The sequence below is a fragment of the Saimiri boliviensis genome, chromosome X (assembly GCF_048565385.1).
Source record: "Saimiri boliviensis isolate mSaiBol1 chromosome X, mSaiBol1.pri, whole genome shotgun sequence".
NCBI classification, from domain to species: domain Eukaryota; kingdom Metazoa; phylum Chordata; class Mammalia; order Primates; family Cebidae; genus Saimiri; species Saimiri boliviensis.
This window is the reverse complement of record NC_133470.1, coordinates 90,813,267-90,830,636: the sequence shown is the minus strand read 5'-3', so window position 1 is coordinate 90,830,636 and position 17,370 is coordinate 90,813,267. Positions and strand designations below refer to the sequence as shown.

At 37.1% G+C, this 17,370-nt stretch overlaps 1 pseudogene; it reads right to left on the bottom strand.

The window, feature by feature from the left end:
- Positions 1-1,097: 1,097 nt before the first annotated feature.
- Positions 1,098-2,467, bottom strand: LOC101030470 (26S proteasome regulatory subunit 4 pseudogene; annotated as a pseudogene).
- Between the last annotated feature and the right edge of the window lie 14,903 nt (positions 2,468-17,370).

Here is a 17,370-nt window from a genome sequence, read left to right as displayed (position 1 = left end):
AGTGCAGGTTGGGTGTGGTGGCTCATACCTATATTCCCAGCACTTTGGAAGGCTGAGATGGGAGGATTGCTTGAAGCCAGGAGTTAGAGACCAGCTTGGACAACAGAGAAAGCCTTTGTCTACACAAAATTAAAATTAAAAGAATTAATTGGGTATATTGACATGCACCTGTAGTACCAGCTGCTAGGGAGGCTATGGAGGGAGGATCACTTGAGACCAGGAGTTCAAGGCTGCAGTGAGCTATGATCAGGCCACTTCACTCCAACCTGGGTGACAGAGCAAGACTCCTTCCCACACACACACACAAAAAGCAATTTCAAAATGAAACTGAGTGAGTGATTATGTTTTGATAGATTTCCAAATTAAAACATAAGTATCCTATTTTTAAAAGTGCAAACTAATAGTGTTGGCATCTAAACAAAATGTTAGTTTTATGACATAATTTTTATATTTTTTATAAATTAGTAGATTAATAAATATATTCAGTAATTATAAAATAAAGATATAACTAGAAACAATGGTTCAGTAAGCCATCTGGTTAAAAAATGTTTTATCATCTTCATTATAATTTTGAATATGCCCTATCTTTTTTTTGGAAATGGGAAAATGCAATTTCTAGAAGAATATCACCTATAAAATTAAGTACTATGACTCCCTCTTTTATCAAATGTCTTTTTTCTTAATTCAAGGGAAAAAGAAATTTTGTAAGCAGTATGTTTCACCATTCACTCTCAGCCATTTCCTTTAAGCTATAAGCTTCCGATTTTTATTGATTAAAAAAAAAGGATATGTCCAGAGGAATACAGCAAGCAATCAGGACTTAATTGTCTATGTTTCCATTGAAAGTACTGTTTCATCTTTTGCGTGTGTGTGTGTGTGTGTGTGTGTGTGTGTGTGTGTGTGTGAAAGAGCACACTTTATTGAGAAGCAGACTGCTGCACAGTGACTGATAGACGAAGGCCACCCAATGGACACTTAGACATCGTACTCCAAAAGACACAGGATGTTTTGCTCATAAAAACCAATGGGAACAGGGATTCCTCTGGGCAACTCCCCAAACCTCATGCCTTTCAGGGATGGAGAAATCTCCCATTTTCCTGATGGCAGCTGTGGTTCACTAGAGATAGAGCCCCTCAGGGGTGCCTTCCTGTTTCTTATAAAGAACATTTTCTTTAGATTTTTTGAAGTCTTCATTTGTTACTTCCATTCTACATTCTCTTAAGGCCATCAGACCAGCTTCTGTACAGATCACCTTGATGTCAGCACCAGAGAGGTCATCTTTAGCCATGATCAAGTAGTCCAGGGTTACATCATCAGCCAGCGTCATCCTGCTTGTGTGAAACTGAAAGATGCGCTTCTTAGTTTTTTCATCAGGAAGGGGATCTCGATCTTCCTGTCAATGCGGCCTGGTCTGATAAGTGCTGGATCCAAAGTTTCTATTCGGTTTGTGGCCAGGATAACTTTCACATCGCCCGTAGAATCAAATCTATCCAGTTGGTTCAACAGTTCCAACATTGTTTGCTGAATTTCTCTCTCACCACCAGAATTTGAGTCGTATCTTTTTGTCCCAATGGCGTCAATTTCATCAGTAAACATGATGGATGGTGCATGTTCTTCAGCAACTCGAAACAGTTCCCGTACGAGTTTGGGCCCATCACCTAGGTACTTCTGAATAAGTTCAGGGCCAATCACTCTCAAGAAAGTGGCTGAGGTTTGGTTTGCTACTGCTTTGGCTAACAAGGTTTTACCTGTGCCAGGTGGACCATGGAGAATGACCCCCCTTAGGAGGCTTTATACCCATCTCTTCATAATATTCAGGGTGGGTGAAAGGAAGCTCCACGGCTTCCTTAATTTCCTGAATTTGGTTGTCCAAGCCCCCAGTATCAGCATAGGTCTCCTGGGGGGCCTTTTCCACCTTCATCACCGTGACCAGGGGATCCGTGTCGTCCATGAGCACCCCTGTCACGGCATGCACCTTGTGGCTGAGCAGGACTGAGCAGCCAGGTTCCAGCAGATCCTTGTCTACAAATGACAGAATGCTGACGTAGTGTTCTGAGCCCACAGATGTAGACACGATGGCATGATTGTCATCGATGATCTCTTCCAAGGTTCCTACTGATATCGGGGTGCCCCTCAGATCATCCACTTTTGATCTTTCCTCCTCTTGCTTTTCTTCTAATGGTTTCATTTGTTCCTGATTTCTAATGAATTCTTCCTCCATGAGAAGGTAGTCTTTAATTCTCTCTAATTTCAGTAATTTTAACCGGCACTGAGTGTGAGGTGTCACCAGTGGCAATTTGCTGGCAGCATCTGGTCCCTTTGTTTTCTTCTTCTTTTTTCTCATTCTAGTTGGTACAGGAGGTTCATATTTCTTTTACTTGTCCTTGTCATCCTTCTTGCCACCTCCAGGACCCTGACCACCACTCTGACTTTGACCCATCTTGCCTTGGCCACTGGAGCTGCCGCTGCCAGACTGTTTCATCTTTTAAAGCAAAAATATATTTTATATAAGGAATAATCCAGCTGTGAGACAAAGAATGGAGTGAATATCAGTAGAGGAATATAATAATATAGATTTCACATTTAGGATTGTTTTTCAAGTTAGGATTTGAAACCCATTCTATAAGCAGAAGTAAAGGCCACCCAGCTACAAGATGCTCCAGCATATTAGATACATAGTTTGATAGAATTGGAAGCATATGATGAAGAATGTGGAATCATTTGGGCACCTTCTCTGTACCATCAGTTCAAGATTGAGTGTAAAAAGGCAGTGATGTGAGTGAAGAAAACCCGGCCTGCCAATGAGTAAATATTCAATAACTCTTCCCAACATCACCTTAAGCAGGGGAGTGCAGTATTTCAAAAAAGTCTCTTTCTACACAGTTTCTGTACAGATAAACTTTCCAAGCAAACAAAAGAAGGAAGCATAGAAGAAGGCAGACATGTGCTCAAAAAATATCAACCTGGATTTCTTTCTAAAAAATGGAAGGCTGTAATATAATATAATTCATATACACACCCACGCACACCAGGGGAACATGCAGCATACATACATATATATATGTGTGTGTGTGTGTGCGTGTGTGTGTGTTCCTTGGCTTAATATTATGGCAAAAATATCACTCTTGGCTTATTATACCAGGTCCAGATATACATATACCAAGAATATTACTCTTGGCTGAATATACCAGGTCTATATATTATATATATATTGGACCTTATATATATACACCCCCAAGATACATTTCCAATAAAAAAGATAGGGATATTTAAAATTGTAATAAAGATGACAAAATATGTATTTTTTAACAATACGGTTTACTGACCTTTTATATTATGTGTGATATATATATGGACCTGCTACATTTTATATATATATATGTGTGTGTGTGTGTGTGTGTGTGTGTGTGTGTGTGTGTGTAATATTCTATATTATACTTACTTGGGATCATCCCAATAAAGTCTAAAAAGGACCAGGTCAGATAAGGAGACATATTATCAGGTTAAAGTATACACACACACACACACATACACACACACGCACACACACACACACACACACACACAAACACACACACATACATGCAAAGAAGAAAGTGAATCAATGCTTTGAGATAAAGTAAAATAACTCAGCATTATTACAATATTTTATCATTCTGATCTTTCCCCCATTATTTCAGTCCTTGTAACAGAGCACTTACTTCATTGTCAGGGGAAAGAGAGGTAATATCTTATTTCTGCCATCTGGTGATCAAACAATTAAGAAAATTATTCAATTAATAGATTGAATATTAATTACATGTCAATCCTGCAGATTCATTGGTTAGTTCTGTTTCACCAAGCATGTACAAAACAGGGAAACAAGCAACAATAAAACATCAAGGTAGTCAGTTAATCATTCTTCTCATCCATTCAGAAACTATTGAGCAGTTGATTTGTTGTATCCAAAACATGGTGCTAGAATCTTTGTGGTTATAAATGGAAAACACTGATAATTTAAGCAGGATATAACATGTCACACGTGTATGTAGGATCATTCTGTCTGCTGTGTGGTGGAAGGGTTGATGAGTACCAATGTGTGTAACAGATAAAGAATGAATGTAAGAAACTGGTTAAGAGGCAGTTATACTAGTGAAAATAAGAAATAACCCTGGCTTGTATTAGAATAGGGTTTCTGAATAGGGTTTATGACACTATTGACATTTTGATCCAGGTAATTCTTTGCTCTGGAAGGTTATACTGTCCATTGCAGGATGTTTAGTAGCAACCCCGGCCTTCATTAAAGGACATTACTTGCAAATAACATCCTCCCCACCTGTGACAATGAAACAGTGTTTCCAGATTTTGTTAAATGTTCCCTGGAGGGGGCAAAAACCTGTCTTAGGTGACAGCCACTGGATGAAAATAATGACAGTGGGATGGCATAAAAGAGAACAGATTATGGATTCTGTGTAAGATTTGTTGATAGAACTGATAAGATTTTCTAATGAATTTTATAGAAGAGTAAGGAAAATACAGGAATTACATTTAAGACAACTCAGGTTTTTGGCCTGGGCAACTGGACAAAGGAATATTCTATTTAATAAGACAAGAAAGTGGGGAAATGGTAGCCTAGATTTAGCATTTACCAAGTTATACTGAAATGATATATGTCTGCGTTCTCAAAGGACTGTTTCCTGAGATAATTTTTATATAGCACTCTAATCATCGAAACAGCACCTAGTGTCAGCATGACTGCCAGATGTATAGCACATGGTAAAAAATAAAAAAGAGATTCTTCAATTTCTAGCTTGGGATAAACCATATTTGGGATTATGAATTGATAAATTCAGTATTTCACATGTTGATTTGGAGGTTCCTCTTTTTCTTATATTAAAAATGTTTAATATGCAAATAGATGTGATTGAAGTTCAGAAAAAAAAGACACCAGCTAAGAATAGATCTGAGAGTCATCTGCAATTAAATTCTAATTAAATCTATTTGAATAAATGAGATACCCCTGAAAGAATACAGGGAAGAGAGTAAAGAATATAGTCCTAGAGAATACAGTCTTTTAAAGGATACACAGATTTTGTCCTTAGAAGACTAAGAAGAGACAGAGAAGAATAAATGTATATGTGCATGTTTGCATGCATGCACACACATGCTGTAATGAGATATGGTAGAATAATTATTATCTTGGAAAATATTCATTGAGTGTGTGTTATATGTCAAGAGGGCTCCTTATATGCATTACCTCATTAAATCTTTCCTGAGAACCTTAATTGTTGGATAGATACTATTTTCTCCATTTAACAGGTAAGGACAATGAAATGAAAAAAGGTTAATTAATTTACCCAAGGTTACAGTAAGTAAAAGCCTGGATTCAAATGGAATAAATAAGAAGCCTATTCTCTTAACCACTATTCACTGGACAAGTTTAAAGAGAAGAATGTCTCCAAGAAGGAACTGTTGAATAGTGTTTAGTGCTAAGAGAGTAAGTTACCTGACAACTAAAAAGTGCTCACAAGACTTAGCAAAAGGATCTCTTTAGTGAGATTGCTATTGAACTTACAGAGGTGCTATATGAACAGAGTGAGCTTGCAGTTCATTCAGGTTAAATGAAAGATGAAGAACTTGAGTTAGTAACCAAGGAAAAATTCTTCAAGAGGCTTTACTGAGAAGGTAAAAGAAAAGAAATGGAGTGGGAGACAGATTTTTCAAAGTGAAAGGGAACTAAATGTGTTTACTTGTTGATAAGAAGAGTCAGGAAAAAGGTAAAAAGTCAAGAAAGAAAGGCAAGTAAGTGAAAGAATCAGTAAGTCCTCCAAGAGTTCATTTAATCTTCAGCAGGAGGAACTTTTTCTTGTTTCTTTGAAAGTGTCAAGTTGACATTGTTTCTCTTAAACACCCACTGCCCTTTTCTGAATCTCTGCTCTTCAGTCTCACCTCTACTTCCCAGACAGAGAGAGATAGAAGGACACATACGGAACCTCTCTCCCGCCCACATAAAATCTCTGTTGGAAGACAAATTATTTCTTTTTACATTTGGGCACAGGGAGGTGGAGACAAATCAAAATTTGGATCTCTAACTCTCTGCTCAATTAAGCATTAAATAACAATGTGTTGCTACCTTTAAGGGCTGTTGTAATCATGGCCTTCAGTTCTTTCAGAGGCCTTTAGAAATTTTCAGCTGATATGCATATGCAGAAAGCAAGCACTCCCATTTTTTAGGAAGAACAATAAACAAACTCATTTTCCTGATCATTTTGTCACAAAATATAGTATGAGATAAACTCAGAATGAAACGTGGCATTTGTTTAGTAACTGGTGGGATGATTTTCACCTTTTGTATAATCCTTGAATAGAGCAAGAGGCAACGGTAGCTACACAGTCCATCACATTTTCGTGATAGGTAGATGTCAAACCTGCTTAGGGGAAGCCATGGAACAACATTGCTGTGGGTCACTAGGACAATGCAGTATCTATCTCAAAATATAAGCTTTTTCTTTATCATAAAGTGATAGATTTATTTTCATAGACAGATTATAGGATAATTGAGATATCAAAGCAACACATGCCAGTAGTAGAGTGACTGAATGTTTTGTTTAATATCTGAAGGTAATAAGCTTCAGCCATGAAACAAAATGGCCAGGCATTTCTTCTAAGCACTCAAAGAAATCATTGCCTCAAGCCTGCGTGAATATGGTAAAGAGAATCTAGTAAATTCAATAATTTAAATTACCTATTGCTCAGGGCACTTGTGGACATCTTATAATAAAGGCACATTCACTGAACTGAAGAAGACTGAGACATGAAAAACCATTCCAAAGATCAGCAAATCCAGGCTCTGGTTTTTTGAAAAAATTAAAGAGATAGACTGCTAGCTAAAATTAAAAAAAGAAGAGAGAAGATTCAAATAAATACGATGAGAAATGACAAGGTGGGTATTACCACTGACCCACGGAAATATGAACAACTATCAGAGAATATTATGAACACCTCTATGCACGCACTAGAAAATATATTTGAAATAGATAAATTCCTGAACACATACACCCAAGCAAGAATGAGCCAGTAAAATATTGAATCCCCAAATGAACCAATAATGAGCTCTGAAATTGAGTCAATGATATATAGCTGATATGATTTGGTTCTGTGTCCTCATCCAAATCTCATGTCAAATTATAATTTTTAGTGCTGGAGGAGGTACCTCGTGGAGGTGATTGCATCATAGGGGTGGACTTCCCCCTTACTGTTCTCGTGGTAGAGTTCTCACAAGATCTGGTTGTTTGAAAGTGTGCAGTGCTCCACCCTTTTCTCTCTCCCTTCTCTCTCTCTCTCTCTCTCTCTCTCTCTCTGTCCCTCCCTCTCCCTCTCCTTCTCCCTCTTCTCTCTCTCTCTCTCTCTCTCTCTCTCTCTCTCTCTCCTGCCAGATATATAAAGACATGCTTGGTTCCCCTACATCTTCTGCCATGATTGTAAGTTTCCTGAGGCCTGCACAGAAGCACAACTCTGTGCAGCCTGCAGAACTGTGAGCTGATTAAACCTCCTTTCTTTATAAATTACCTAATCTCAGTCTCAAGTGTATATTCATAGCACTGTGAGAATAAACTAATAACAGAAAATTGGTACCAGAGAAGTAGAGCCTTGCTATAATGTAGAAGCAGTTTTGGAACTGGGAAACAGAGGTTGGGACAATTTGAAGGTATCAGAAGACAGAAAGATGTGGGAACGTTCAGAACTTCCAAGAGACTTGTTAAATTGTTGTGACAAAAATGCTAGTGATGATATAAACAATGAAATCCAGGCTGGGGTGGTCTCAGATGGAGATGAGGAACTTGTTGGGAACTGGATGGAATAAAAGTCATTCTTGCCATGCTTTAGCAAAGAGACTGATGGCATTGTGCCCCTGCTCTAGAGATCTATGAAACTTTGAACTTGAGAGAGATGATTTAGGGTATCTAGCAAAAGAAATTTCTAAACAGCAACATGTTTAAGATATAGCCTGGCTGCTTCTAACAGCATATGCTTATATGTCTTGCAATTAGATGGTCTGAAATTGGAACTTATATTAAAGAAGAATTAGCATAAAACTTTGGAAAATTTGCAGGCCATCCATGTGGTAAAAAAAAAGAAAAGAAAAAGACATGTTCTGGGAAATAATTCAAGCCAGCTGCAGAAATTTGCATAAGTAAAGAGAAGCCAAATGTTAATAGCCAAGACAATAGGAAAAATGCTCCAAGACATTTAGAGATCTTCCTGGCAGGCCCTCCTGTCACAGGCCTGGAGGCCGAGGAGTTAAAAATGGTTTCTTGGGCTAGGCCTAGGGCCCCACTCTTCTATGCAGCCTTGGGATATGGGGCCCTGCATCCCAGTCACTCCAGCTCCAGCTGTGGCAAAAAGGAGCCAGGGTAGAACTCAGGCTGCTGCTCCAGATGGTACAATTTGGGAGCTTCCAAGGCTTAAGCCTGTGGGTGCTCAGAGAGCAAGAGTTGAGGCGTGAGAGCCTCTACTTAGATTTCAGAGGAGGTATGGAAACACCTGGATTTCCAGACAGGAGTCTGCTGCAAGAGAGATCCCTCATGGGGAATTGATACTAGGGCAGTGCAGAAGTGAAATGTGAGGTTGGAGCTTCCATAAAGAATCCCCACTTGGGCACCACCTAGTGGAGCTGTGAGAAGAGGGCTACTGTCCTCCAGACTCCAGAATGGCAGATCTACTGACAGCTTGCACTGTATATCTAAAAAGGCCACAGGTGCTGAATACCAGCCGATGAAAGTAACTGTGGGTATTGTACCCTGCAGAACCACAGGGGCAGAGATTCCCAAGGCCTTGGGAGCCAATCCTTTTGATCAGTGTGCCATGGATGCCAGACACGGAGTCAAAGGAGATAATTTTGGAGCTCTAAAATATAATGACTGCATACTGGGCTTTAGACTTGCATGAGGCCTGTAGCTCCTTTGTTTTGGCCAATTTACTCCTTTTGGAATGGGAACATTTACCCAATGGCTGAATCCCCATTGTATATTGGAAGTACCTAACTTATTTTTTATTTTATAGGCTCATAGGCAGAAGGAACTTGCCTTGTCTCAGATGACACTTTGGACTTGGACTTTTGAGTTAATGTTGGAATGAGTTAACACTTTGGGGGACTCTTGGGAAGGCATAATTTTGATCTGAAATGTGAGAAGTACACGAGATTTTAGAGGGGCCAGGGGCAAAATGATATGTTTTGATTGTGTCCCCATCCAAATCTCATGTCAAATTGTAATTCCATGTTGGAAGAGGGGCCTGGTGGGAGGTCATTGTATAATGGGACAGACTTCACCCAGACAAAAATCCATTTGTTTAAAAGCATAGAACCTCTGGCTTCTCTCTCTCTCTCTTCTACTGGCCATGTGCAGACATGCTTGCTTTCCTTTTACCTTCCACCATTATTGCAAGTTTTCTGAGGCCTATCCAGAAGCAGAAGCCTATACGGCCTACAGAATTGTGAGCCAATTAAACCTCCTTTCTTTATAAATTACCCAATCTCTGGTATGTCTTTATTGCACTGTGAGAATGAATGAATACAATAACCTACCAACCAAAGAAAGCTCAGGACCAGATGAATCCACAGCTGAATTCTACAAGATGTACAAAGAGCTGGTACCAGTCCTACTGAAACTATTTAAAACAATTCTGGAGTAGGGATTCCTACCCAACTTATTCTATGATGCCATCATCATCTTCATACCAAAACCTGACAGAGATACAATAACAATAAAAACATTTTATGCCAGTATTCTTGGTAAACATCAGTGCAAAAGTCATCAACAAAATACTGGCAAACCAAATCCAACAGCACATCAAAAAGCTTAACTACCATGATCAGGTAGACTTCATCCTTGGGATGCAAGGTTGGTCAAGATACCCAACTTAATATATGTGGTTGAGCACATAAAAAGAGCTAAAGACAAAAAACACAAGATCATCTCGATAGATATAGAAAAGGCTTTTCATGAAATTCAAGATGCCTTCATGTTAAAAACACTCAACGAACTGGGTATTGAAGGAATACACCTTAAAATAATAAGAGACATCTATGACAGATCCACAGCCAACATTATACTGAATGGGCAAAAGCTGGAAGCATTCCTCTTGAAAATCAGCACAACACAAGAATATCCTGTCATATAATTCCTATTCAACATATGATTGGTAGTCCTGAGCCAGAGGCAATCAGGCAACAGAAGGAAATAAAGGCATCCAAACAGGAAGTGAGGATGCAAATTATCACTGTTTGCAGACTACATGATCCTATATCTAGAAAACCCCATACTCTCATTTCAAACACTTCTTAAGCTGATTAACAACTTCAGCAAAATCTAAAAATACAAAATCAATGTGCAAAAATTAACCAGCATTCCTATGTACCAAAAACATTCAAGCCGAGATCTAAATCAGGAAGGCGATCCAATTTACAATTACCAGAAGAAGAGTAATATACCTAGGAATACAGCTAATCAGGAAGGTGAACAATCTCTACAAAAGGAACTATAAAAAATGCTCAAAAAAGTCAGCGATGAAACAGACAAATGGAAAAACTTTCCTGCTCACTGATAGGAAGAAGTAGTATTGTTAAAATGGTCATACTGCCCAGAGCAATTTATAGAGTCAGTGCTATTCACGTTAAACTAACATTAACATTCTTCACAGAATTAGAAAAACCTATTTTAAAATTCACATGAAACAAAAAAATAGTACAAATAGCCAAGGCAAAGTTAAGCATAAAGAGCAATGCTGGAGGCATCACACTACCCAACTTCAAATTATACTACAGGGCTATGATAGCCAAAACAGCATGGCACTGGTACAAAAACAGCCACATAGACCAATGGAACAGAATCAAGAACCCAGAAATGAGGCCCCACACCTACACCTATCTGATCTTAAATGAAACTGAAAAAAAAAGCAAGCTATGAGAAAAGGATTCTCTATGCAATAATTGGTGCTAGGAGAACTGGCCAGCTGTATGTAGGAGAGTGAAACTGGACATTTTCTTACAGCATACAACAACAAACTCAAGATGGATTAAAACCTTACACATAAAACCCAAAACTATAAAAACCCTAAAAGATAATCTAGGCAATACCATCTTGGACATACCACAAACAAAGATTTCATGACAAAGACACCAAAAGCAATTGTAACAAAAGCAAAAGTTGTCAAATGCTATAAAACTAAAGAGCTGTATAGCAAAAGTGAACAGACAACCTACAGAATCAGACAAAAGTTTTGCAAACTATGCATCTGACAAAGGTCTGTTATCTAGAATCTATAAGAAATTTTAACAAATTTACAAGCAAAAAGCAACCTTATTAAAAAGTGGACAAAGGACAGAATCTTTTCAAAAGAAGACATGCATGCAGCCAACATGCAGATGATAAAATGCTCAACATCACTAATCATTAGAAAATGCAAACCAAAATTGCAGTGAGATACTATTGCACACTGGTCAGAATGGCTATTAATAAGAAGTGAAAAAATAACAGATGCTGGCAAGGTTGTAGAGTAAAAGGATAACTTATGCACTGTTACTGGGAATGTAAATTAGTTCGACCATTGTGTAAGACAGAATGACAATTTCTCAAAAAGCTAAAAATGGACATACAATTCAACCCAGCAATCCCATCACAGTGTAGATACCCAAAGAAATGTAAATTCTATTATAAAGACACATGCATCTGTATGTTCATTGTAGCACTGTTCCAAATAGCAAAGACGTGCGATCAACCTAAATGCCCATCAATGGTAAACTGGATAAAGAAAATGTGGTATATATACACCATGGAGCACTAGGAAGTCATAAAAAAGAATGAGATTACATTATCTCCAGGAATATCTATGGAGCTGCAGACCATTATCCTTATCCTTTCTGTAGGAACAGAAAACCAAATACCACATGTTCTCACTCAAAAATGGAAGCTACATGATGGGAATGCATGGACCCATAGAGGGAAACAACACACACTGGGGCCTATTGGAGGGTGGAGGTTGGGAGGAGGAAGAGGATCAGGAAAAATATCTGATGTGTACCAGGCTTAATACTTGAGTGACAAAATATTCTTTACAATAAGCCCCCATGCACAAGTTTACCTACATAACAAACCTGCACATGTACAACTGAACTTTAAAAAGCACAGTATTTTGTGAAGACAATAGACACAGCAGCGAAAACACTGACATAGGACTCTGGGGGAGAGAAAGGGCATTGATATACATTCAGGAAATGTCAGAAGAAAACCAAGTCATAACATAAGTGGTGCTTTGGAGGTTACACGATTAATTTCTTTTGATAGAGTTGTCACAAACATGTGCCGACTATTAAAAAAAAATTGAATAGGGAAATGTAGACACTTTAGCATGAAACTTATTCCAAATCTGATGTAGTGTGACAATCAACAGGGGGCAGCTGTTAAGATATTGAATCCAGTTTTTGAGATAAATACAAGGAGGGAAAACAGGCTGATATAAAGAGTTGATTTTATGGCAAATGAGAATCTTTGAAGGGACATATGGGTTAGAGTTACTAAATTTAGAAAATAAAAGTAACAAATGAAATATAAAGGTGTTGCAGACCACCTGATCAAAGATAGTGTTATGAAAAAATTTAAAAATTATTGAAACAAAGAGTATTTGCCATTTATAATTATAATAGTCAAGTGGAAAGAATAAAATAGCAAATTTTTGGTGCTGGTATAGCATTCTTAAAACTGCCAAATACAGAATGTGCAGGTTTTCACAATACCAAATACTATGCATGTTCCCTTTACAGGCATAAAATAGGTGGAAATCTGGATAAACATACAAATTTTTGGCACTAGCTTTGACAATCAATGGAATTTTAGACTTTAAGTTTTTCATTAAAAAAATCTGTTCCTACACCATTACCTAACAAAATTGAAGTATCTTTCCTAATTAGGAATATGTATCTAAATGTGAAATTTTGCACTGTGTTCTACAAGTGAGAATGCATATCTCCTGTCGTCAATATCATCTGCCTCTTACATTGAGATTTATTGATAAAGAAAACAGGATACTGCTGGGCGTGGTGGCACATGCCTATAGTCCCAGCTATTTAGAAGTCCGATGCAACAGGATCCATTGAACCCAGAAGATTGAGGTTGTAGTGCACTATAATTGATCATGCTTGTGAATAGCCTCTTCACTATTGCCACATCGTTGTTAAAAAAAGATAGATAGATTGAGCCACATAGTTGTTAAAAAATAACAACAACCCAGACTCACTGATAATTGGTAATATATCTATCATCTGGTTTTAGATGCAACTGTTTCCCCTGATTTCATATTATCAGGAAAGGAAAATAATATGCCTTTGTCAGTCTTAAATTAATCTAGGCTAATGTCATCATTCTCATAATTTTGCCACAGTTTTTGGCGAAACCTTATAAAAATGTCAAGATCATTAGCTTTCAGTACTATTACCTAAAGTATCTTGATTTCCTAATACCCATTATAAAGTCATGATTCATGATGTGCTAAGAAAAACTTACAGGCAACTTTTCTCTGATAGATTTCCCATCATATCCTGAGCAGACACGTCTGTCATTCTATCACAAGTTCTCCCTGTATTCATACTTAGGCAAGTTAATTTCTGGCAGCTGATAAAATGTTGCATGTGATTTTACATTTTTCACAAGGGGCACTGCATCTTATAGTGAGCAACCTTCCTTTATTGGTTTGACGGTTTAGATGGTTGTTAAACCAGTGAGTGAACTGTCCATTTTTCCCAAAGCTAGTAATAGAAAATTTATCCTAATTTGTAGGTATTTTGTGTGTGTGTGTGTGTGTGTGTGTGTGTGTGTGTGTGTGTGTAAAATTAAATAAGAATGTATATTGCGGTCATTCCCAGTCTTGCTAAAAGTTTCCCTAGAACAGGATTTTGGTTTCATTAATTGTCTCTAATCCTTTTCTGTTCTGATCATGACTATTTCTTTTCTTCTGCTAACTTGACGTTTATTTATTTATTTATTTTTTTAAGGTGGAAATTCTGACCATTGACTGCAGGCCTTTCTAGTTTTCTGATACCAAAATTCAGTGCTGTAAATTTTTACTGCTAACTATTGCTTTATGGCTGATATGGTTTGCCTGTGTCTTCACCTAAATCTCATCTTAAACTGTAGCTCCCTTAATCTCCATGTGTCATGGGAGGGACACAGTGGGAGGTAACTAAATCATGTGGGCAGTTCTTTCCTGTGTTGTTCTTGTCATAGTAATACGTCTTCACAAGATCTGGTGGTTGTATAAAGAGGAGTTCCCCTATACAAGCTCTCTTGTTTGCCACCATGTAAGATGTGACTGCTGCTCATTCACCTTCAGCCATGATGGTGAGGCCTCCCCAACCATGTGGAACTATGAATCAATGAAACCTCTTTCCTTTATAAATTACCCCGTCTCAAATACGTCTTTATTAGCAGCATGAGAATAGACTAATACAGTGGCATTCCACAAATTCAAATAAATTGTGTTTTTTATTTGTTCATTGCTAAATACATTAGTATTTTAGTTGATTTTATCTTTGACCCATATTTAGAAATATGTTCCCTATTTTTCAAATGTTTAGTGATTTTTCTAGATAATTTTTTTTTTTTACTGATTTCTAATTTAATTCTATTGTGGGCATATAACATGAAAAGAATGTGCATTCTGCTATTGTTCAGTGTGTTCTGTAAATATCAGTTATGTCAAGTTGGTCAATACTGTTGACCAAATATACAATTTTTTGATGATTTTCTGTCTACTTGTTTTATCATTTACAGAGTATTTAGATTTCCAATGTGATTTTGATTTTTGTCTGTATCTTTTGGATTTCTTTCAGTATTTTCTTCCAGTGTTTAGAAGTTCTGTGTTTAGAGGCAGTGTTGGTAAAAATTTAGGATTGTTATGTTCTCTTGATGAATGTACCCCTTAATAATTATGAAATGACCTCTATTTTCTGTGGCAGTATTCTATGATATTAATGTAGCCTCCTATCTTTCTTTTAACTAGTTGGCATGGTATCATTTTTGTTCTGCTTTTACTATTAACCTATCTGTGTCTTTTAAATTTTAGCTGCGTTTATTGTAGATAGCATACACCTCCTTTCTTTTTTTATTTTATCCACTTTGTTATGTTATTAACTATACTTTTGTTTTCATTGTAATTTTAGTGCTTTCAGTTTATAGCATATGTTTTTAACTTTGATCTATTTTCATATGATATTATGCAATCTCACATATAGTATAAAATCTCACAATAGTATGCTTTCATTTCTCCCCTCCTGAAGATAAACACTCACACACACACACACACACACACGTATATACTCCTACAGCACATTCTCATCATTGTTGTTTAATTGAACTATTATTATTTAAACAGATTGAAATAATGATTAAATACTTCACATATTTATGTATTCTGTTACCATTTTATCCATATAGTTACCATTTCTGATGTTCTTCCTGCCTTCTTACCAGATTCCTATGGGGTACTGTTTCCTTTCTCCTTGAAAGACTTCTATATCCTGTCTTCTAATGTAGCTTGTTGCTGACACATTCTTTCAGATTTCTTTGTAAAATTCTTTATTGAAACTTAGAATTTGAAATATATTATTGTTGGATATGATTTTCTAGGTTTACTTTTTTTTTTCTTTTCAGTATTTTATAGATGTCACTCCATCTTCTTCCGTCTTACAATATTTCTGCTGAGAAAACTGCTCTAATGCTTCCCTTTGTTCCTCTGTATGCGACAGGTCTTTTGTCCTTTTGCTACTTTCAAGATATTCTTTTTAGTTTTTGCCAGTTTGTTTATGACATGCCTTCATGTCATTTTTGTCATGATTCTTGTGCTTGTGGTTCTTTGAGATTCTTGAATATATGATGTTATAGTTTTCATGGCATGTTTGGAAAAAAATAGTTATTATTCTTTCAATATTTTTCTGTTCATTCCCTTGTTTACAGGACACAAAACACATTTACACTGGGCCCATTAGAACTGTTCCACAGCTGACTAATATTCTTCATTTTTATTTATTTTTAAAATTTTATTGATTTACTGATTATACTTTAAGTTCTGGGGTACATGTGCAGAGTGTGCAGATTTATTACATAGGTATACACGTGCCATGGTGGTAGTTTGCTGCATCCATCACCCCATCACCTACATTAGGTATTTCTCCTAATACTCTTCCTCCCTAATCCCCCCAACCCCCTGCTATTCCTCCTGTAACCCCCCACCCCCCAACAGGACCCAGTGTGTGCTGTTCCCCTCCCTGTGTCTGTGTGTTCTCATTGTTCAACACCCACTTATGAGTGAGAACATTCAGTGTTTTGTTTTCTGTTCTTGTGTCAGTTTGCTGAGAATGATGGTTTCCAGTTTCATCCATGTCCCTGAAAATGACATGAACTCATCCTTTTTATGGCTGCATACTATTCCATGGTGTCTAGGTGCCACATTTTCTTTATCCAGTCTATCATTTATGGGCATTTGGATTGGTTCCAAGTCTTTGCTATTGCAAACAGTGCCACAATAAACGTATCGGTTTATGTGTCTTTATAATAGAATAATTTATAATCCTTTGGGCATATACCCAGTAATGGGATTGCTGGGTCAAATGGAATTTCTATGTCTAGGTCCTTGAGGAATTGCCACACTGTCTTCCACAATGATTGAACTAATTTACACTCCCACCAACAGTGTAAAAGTGTTCATTTTCTCTACATCCTCTCCAGCATCTGTTGTCTCCAGATTTTTTAATAATCACCATTCTAACTGGCATGAGGTGGTATCTCAATGTGGTTTTGATTTGCATTTCTCTAACAACAAGTGATGATGAACGTTTTTCATATGTTTGTTGGCTGCAAAAAAAAAGTCTTATTTTGAAACGTGTTTGTTCATATCCTTTGCCCATTTCTTAATGGGGTTGTTTGTTTTATTCTTGTAAATTTATTTAAGTTTTCCATAGATTCTAGATATTAGCCCTTTGTCACATGGGTAGATTGCAAAAATTTTTTCCCATTCTGTTGGTTGCCAGTTCACTCTATTGATAGTTTCTTTTGCTGTGCAGGAGCTCTTAAGTTTAATTCGATCCCATTTGTCTATTTTTGCTTTTGTTGTCATTGCTTTTGGTGTTTTAGTCATGAAGTCCTTGCCTATGCCTATGTACTGAATGGTATTGCATAGCTTTTCTTTTACAGCTTTTAAGGTGTTAGGCCTGATGTTTAAATTTTTAATCCATCTAGAGTTAATTTTTGTATAAGGGGTAAGATAGGGATCCAGTTTCAGCTTTCTGCATATGACTAGCCGGTTTTTCCAACACCGTATGTTAAATAGAGAATCTTTTCC